The sequence below is a fragment of the Capsicum annuum genome, chromosome 6 (genome assembly GCF_002878395.1).
Source record: "Capsicum annuum cultivar UCD-10X-F1 chromosome 6, UCD10Xv1.1, whole genome shotgun sequence".
In the NCBI taxonomy this organism is placed as follows: Eukaryota; Viridiplantae; Streptophyta; class Magnoliopsida; order Solanales; family Solanaceae; genus Capsicum; species Capsicum annuum.
In genome coordinates, this window is record NC_061116.1 from 28,153,878 (window position 1) to 28,160,353 (window position 6,476).

Below are 6,476 nucleotides of genomic sequence, written 5' to 3' on the forward strand. Positions count from 1 at the left end.
CTTAGCAGGATTAACTACTTGGCGATTTCGTATTATTTTTGGTAAACGCTTTTGATTCGAGAGAACTATAGTAAATTATTCCTTGATGGTTGAGAAACACTAGGATTATGTTATTAAATATAATATGCTTCTCTGTAAGCACAATGTATGTATGAATTCGTAAAGCCCATAGTTAGAAAGTATTAAAAACTACAAGGTGGACATAACCCTAGCTTTCTATTTCTCTGAATTCGAATACTACTACACATATTTCATCTTGTTAAACTGAAACCATTAATTTGTGAACTAAATCAAATTCCCCTATTTATTTTATGGAAACGAACATTTAAAAGTCAATTAATCTGCCCACAACTTAATTAGCACCATATTCCTTGTGGGATTCGACCCCAACATAGTTGGATTATATATTTGACAACGACCACTTACTCTCTCATAAGAGAGATATAATTTGGGCGTATCAGAGGTAGACATTCGAGCTAGGGCTGCAGGTGCTTCATCTAGCCAGGCTTCCACCACTGCAAGGCTAGATGCTCCTGATGGGGAGAAGACAATAGATGATGCAGTAGCAGGGTCGGAGACCCAGTATACATATGTTTGATTGTCTTCAGGTATACCCTAACCTTTAGTGCAGTTTATTTTTTATTTTAAGTTGACGGTGTAGGGTAGGTTGTTGTTGTAACATATTCTGTAGATAACTAGGAGTAGTACAAGTACTTGAGGCAGATAGCTTTTTTTGTGATTTTTGAATATCTATCCATTGGTCTAATATAGTGTGTACTGTGTAAATTGTATCTATTGTGACCACGATGTATCTTTTTGTGGCATTAGTTCGGCAATTGACTAACCCTTGTTAAACAAACGCATGAACCGGATAAGTAGTGATATGCGAGATACTTGTATGCCATGTGTGTTTAAGGTCTTACTCAGTTCCTGTTATGTTTTGAATCTAGAACTTGCCCTGTTAGTCTTACCATGGTCATAGGATAGACGTTAGGAAAGGATCATAGGACATTTTTGATTTTTTACTCACTTTAGCCAAAATGACTTTCCCTATGTGTATAATATCCCTTGATCCCCTTTTTAGCCTAATTAGCCTGTTTCTTTCTTCAATACATCTCACCTTTCCATTCACATCATAATGAATCTATTTTGGCCCTGGTCCTTCTTGGACACTGTGCACTTTAACTCAGGCAACCAACCTAAGTTGAGGGTGGCTATCATAGGGCTGCGTAATGCAAAATGACTATGAAGAGTGGGAGAATAAGAGAAATGAATAAAAAGTTAGGTGCAGTGAAAAAGAAATAAGAAAAGAGAAAGCTGTGTAAAAGATGATAATAAGATAATCTGATAATTGAAAAGGCCACACCCACCTTAAGCATGTGTGATCAATAAAAGAGGGGAAGAAAATAAGGTTAAGAGTTGAAACCCTATGATTTTAGAGTAGTGTCAAGGAGGCATAGTCACTTTGAAATATCCATGAGTATCTTACCAGCCCCTGGCCTACGTTACAAGCCTAAGAAAAGCCCTATAGTAATTCTAACTGACCTGTCTGAAGACTGGGGTACTGACTATAAGGGCAAGCCTATGGCATTTGACACGCAATTTTTGGAAATTCATTCTGAGAGTGAGTCTTGTGTTTATCCCTGTGTGAGAGTGATTCTTATGTTTATCTCTGTGTTTATGTACGAAAATTATGATATGAGTGAAAAAAGGGATTTCTTTGTTGTGAGGGCACACTAGGTATGTTGCTAATCACTGACTTGCTCGAATAGTATGATTTGGGTATGTGCTGGTTGTTATTGCTAAATTTTTTCCATATCTTGGTCTTTGTGAGTTGAATGGTTGTTTTCAATGATAGACACCGTTGCTCTTAATTTGACCGACTTTGGAGATGGTAAATGTACTCTGAACTGATATGAGTAGTTAGCTGCCAAATTGTACTCTGTATACTCTTAGTTATGTTATGTTTGCTTGAGGACAAGCAATTATTTAAGTTGAGGGTGTCGATGTGTGAGCCTATGCTAACACATTTGAAGCTCTCTCTCTCTCTAAGACCAATATTTTGGAGCTTTGCCTTGTGATTCAATTCAAAGTATACTTTTAATTTTCTTCATCATTGTAAGTTAATCCTTTCAGTTATGAATTCAATTTGCATACTTGTTTCTTGCATCATGAGTGGCTAAACACCTGTAACCTGGATCATGGGATCTAGGGTTAGGTCATGATATGGTGTTAAATACTCCAGATTTAATAGGTGTTAGGATTTCTTGGTAATTCTGAGATTATAATTTACGTCTGTTAGTCGCAAACAGTAGCCGTACCTACTTTGGTTTTCTTGAGTAAGAAATCATAAACAATAGGAAGTGGATTATCAACAGGGACTTGGAAAGGCTTCATTAAATAATCAGTGCTGTAACAAGGTTGATTAACCTGAGGTAAAATCTGGACAGTGCATAGCGATTCCCTACATCCGATAGGATTAGGAAATTAGATGCTTGAATAGGTCGAGAGACATTTGAGCATATCATCGATAAAGATAGCTTGTAATCCTAACCACCATAAGAGTCTTGAATAAATTTTAGCATCTGTCATGTGCCGTATGCCCTAGTGAACATAATCCTGGTTCTTTCATAAAATCTTGGTTATGAACATGAAATTCAAAGTGACAATCAGTTATCTGCAAAACTTAAACCCCATTTCAGGAAACAGTAAACTACCAGTGAATTAAATCGTAAACAACTTGAGTTCACACCTTATTCCCTGAGGGATTCGACCCCAACCTAATTGGGTTTTATATTTACAACGATCGCTTACACCAATTCAAGAGTGTAATTTGAGAATTATCAGTAGCTTAAGCGAGGGTTCATTGCTTGCACGACGGTTCGTCAGCCTACCCATCGCTCCTTGACAGTTCGAATAGTTCTCTGTAAAACGTCTATATCTTTCTACTCCGATATCATATTTTAGTAAAATGGGGATTGTTGGAAAGCTAATTCAATTTCTCATATGATAAAAATTCAAAATTAGGGAATTATACATGATTTAAACACTACTCACTTTGGAAGTCATTCTTTAATCTTATAGGGATACAATTTAGGCTTAAGGAAAGTTTGGGGTATTACAGTTACAGAGCAAGAGCTACTTGCGGTGGTTTTTGGTTTTGATAAATTCTAGTATTATTTGATTTGGACTAAGGTTATAGTAAGCACTGACCATGAAACCTTGAGGTACTTAATGTCAAACCCAGATTGATTTATTGGGTTCGTTTACTGCAAGAGTTTGATTTTAAAGTCAAGGACCGAAAAGGAAAAGAAAATCAAGTCTCAGACCACTTATCTAGACTTGAGAAGGAGACTATACATAAACTAGGGGATAACATTGAGATAGATGTTGCTTTTCCTGATGAGTGAGTATTGTCAGTATCTCAAGATTTGATTCCCTGGTTTGCTGATTTTGCTAATTATTCGACAAGTGATCTTCTCCCAAAAGATCTATACTTCCAGCAGCGATGGATATTTATGCACGAAGTAAGGAATTTCTTTTGAGATGATCCATATTTGTTTAGGGTCTGCACTAACGTTGTGATTTATAAATACATTTCATAGATGGAGATGATCAGTATTATGGAAGCTTATCATTCTTCACCAGTTGGGGGTCACCACAGTGGCATACGAACAACCCACAAAATTTTATAGTGAGGGTTTTACTGGACTTTAATTCACAAGGATGCTCATGATTTTGAAAAATTTTATGACCAAAGCCAGTATCAAGGTAATATTTCACGGTGCTAGGAACTCCTTTTGACACATATTCTCTAGTTGGAGTTGTTTGATGTGTGGGGGATTGATTTCATGAGGCCATTTGCAAGCTCATATGGTATAAGGTACATTCTGGTGGCAGTTGAATATATATCAAAATGGGTGGAGTAAGTTGCACTTCCAGACAATGAAGGTAGAAATATCACTTTCTTTCTGAATAGAAATATCTTTTCCCAATTTGACATTTCACGTGTAATTATTAGTGATGGTGGTTCACACTTCTGCAACCACTTGTTTGAGGCACTATTTGATAGATATGGCATAAGGTATAAGGTGGAAACACCTTACCATCCTCAGACGAGTGGGTTAGTGGAAGTCTCCAATAGAGAAATAAAGTCTATGTTGGCAAAAATAATGCCAACAAGACTAAATGGTCTAAAAAGTTAGACGATGCATTGTGGGCCTACCAGACAACCTATAGGTGCCTCTCCATATCAGCTTTTCTATGTCAAAGCATTTCATTTGTTGGTTGAGCTTGAATATAAGGCACTATGGGCATTAAAAAGGCTAAATTTTGAGTGGTATGATGCAACAAATTTGAGGTTGAGCAAGGTAAATAAGTTGTATGAATTCCAACTCCGTGCTTATGAGAACTCGACCATATAAAAAGTAAGCATAAATTTGTACCATGACAAGAAGATCAAGAAGAGAATATTCAAACCTGGTGATTTGGTCTTGTTCTACAATTCAAGACTATGCTTGTTTCCAAGCAAGCTGAAATCAAGATGGACTGGACCATTCACTGTGGTTAAGATTTTCCATATGGTGCTATTGATATAAAGTGTGATGGTGATATCCCATTTTAAGTGAATAGGCAGCAAGTGAAACACTACATAGGAAACCTGGAATAAGTAAGAGTTTGTGCTGAAATAAACCTTGGCAAAGTCTGAGTATCCAAGGGAACTGAGTTGTGTTGAAATAGTTAATTAGGCACTGCTTGGGAGGCAACCCAAGGTACATGGATACATAGTGCATCCGAGGCATATTCTCACTTCCTTCTATTTTACTTTATTTTACCGCATTGGGGACATCACACAGTTTTAGTTGAGGGTGGGCATACCATCCTGCCATAGTTTTTTTTGCCATGCTTCTTTTCCTTTCGGCCACGGTATGGTTGTAGAACCGACATATCTAGGATAATTTTATGTCGTATTGTTTTTTTTCATATTGTGCTTTATTTTTGTGTAATTAGGAGATTTTTGAGTATTTAGGGCAGTAGTCATGTTTTGATTGATTTTTGATACCCCTTCAAAAATTTGTGTTTTAGAACTGTGTGAATGTATATATGTGTGAACATTATGGATGTTGTTATGGTATTAGAATTAGGGACATGATAATCACTTTCTAACAAATGCATGAACCAGATTGGTAGTAGTTGGTAATATTGACTCTATGCCATGTGTGTGCGAGATGCTACTTAGTTCCCTTTGAGTGTTAAATCTAGAACTTACCTGGTTAGTCTTTCCTAGGTTGAAGGATAGTTGGTTAGGATAGAATCATAGGCCGTTTTTGATTTTAGTCCACTTTTAGCCTAAATGACCTTCCTTGTGTGAATTGTATCCCTTGATTCCTATTTTGAGCCTTGTAGCCTATTTTTCTTGCTTCATTATTCACCTTCCCATTTATATTACAATGAATCTGTTTTGGACCTGTTCCTCCTTGAATATTATGCACATCAACTTAGGAAGAACACTTAAGTTGAGGGTGACTATCATAGGGGTGCATCATGTATAATGGGTATGAAGAAGGATAAAATAAGAGAAAAAGTTAGTAGGTTTGGTTGTGGTAGAAAAAGAAAGAGAAAATGAAAAAAAGAGAAAAAAAATTGTGAAAAAGCAAAAAAGAAAGAATAAAATACCACACCCAACCTGAATGTGCAATAAAGAATAAAATGGGAGAAAAAAAGGGTGGAATAAAAGGAAATTGGCTAGAAAGTGAGACCCCAAGATTAGTGTAGTTCCAAGGATGCTTAGTCATTTGATATGTCCTTATGTACTATACCAGCCCCCAAGCCTACATTACAAGTCGAGAAAAGTCTTATAGTGATCCTAACTTGACTATCTGAATACTAAGATAAAAAAATAAGGGCAAGCCTATGGTATTTGACATGCATTGATTGGAACTTTTGTTCTGAGTGTGAGTGTCTCTTGACCATCCCTGCATTGACATGCATTATTCCATAAGATTGAGTGCGACATCTTTGTTGTGAGGGAACTTGAGTCATATTGCTAGCTATTTGCTTGTTTTGGGTAGTGTAACTTGTATATATGAGTGGTTGTCTAATTCTAATGTAATTGCCATACCTTGATTCCATTGTGTCACATTGTTTTGCTTCTTGTTCACACATAGTTGGTTTTGAAAAATAAGTTTGGAAGGTGTGTTATGTTTTGAGCTTTAAGTGTTGACTGCCTGCCCTGAATAACTTAGATTCACCTAATTAAGCGTCATTTTTATTTTTATAGTATTTTATTTCCTGAGGACATGCAAACATTCTAAGTTGAGAGTTTTGATGTGCTATATAAATATAGTGCTTTCAATGCTTAAAACAAGAAAAATATGAAGGTTTCTGAGGTAATTTTGTTAGATATGACACTTTTTGGGTATGTTCTACAAGAAATTAGGTTTTGGATGATAAGTTCATGAAAAAGGTGAAAAAGT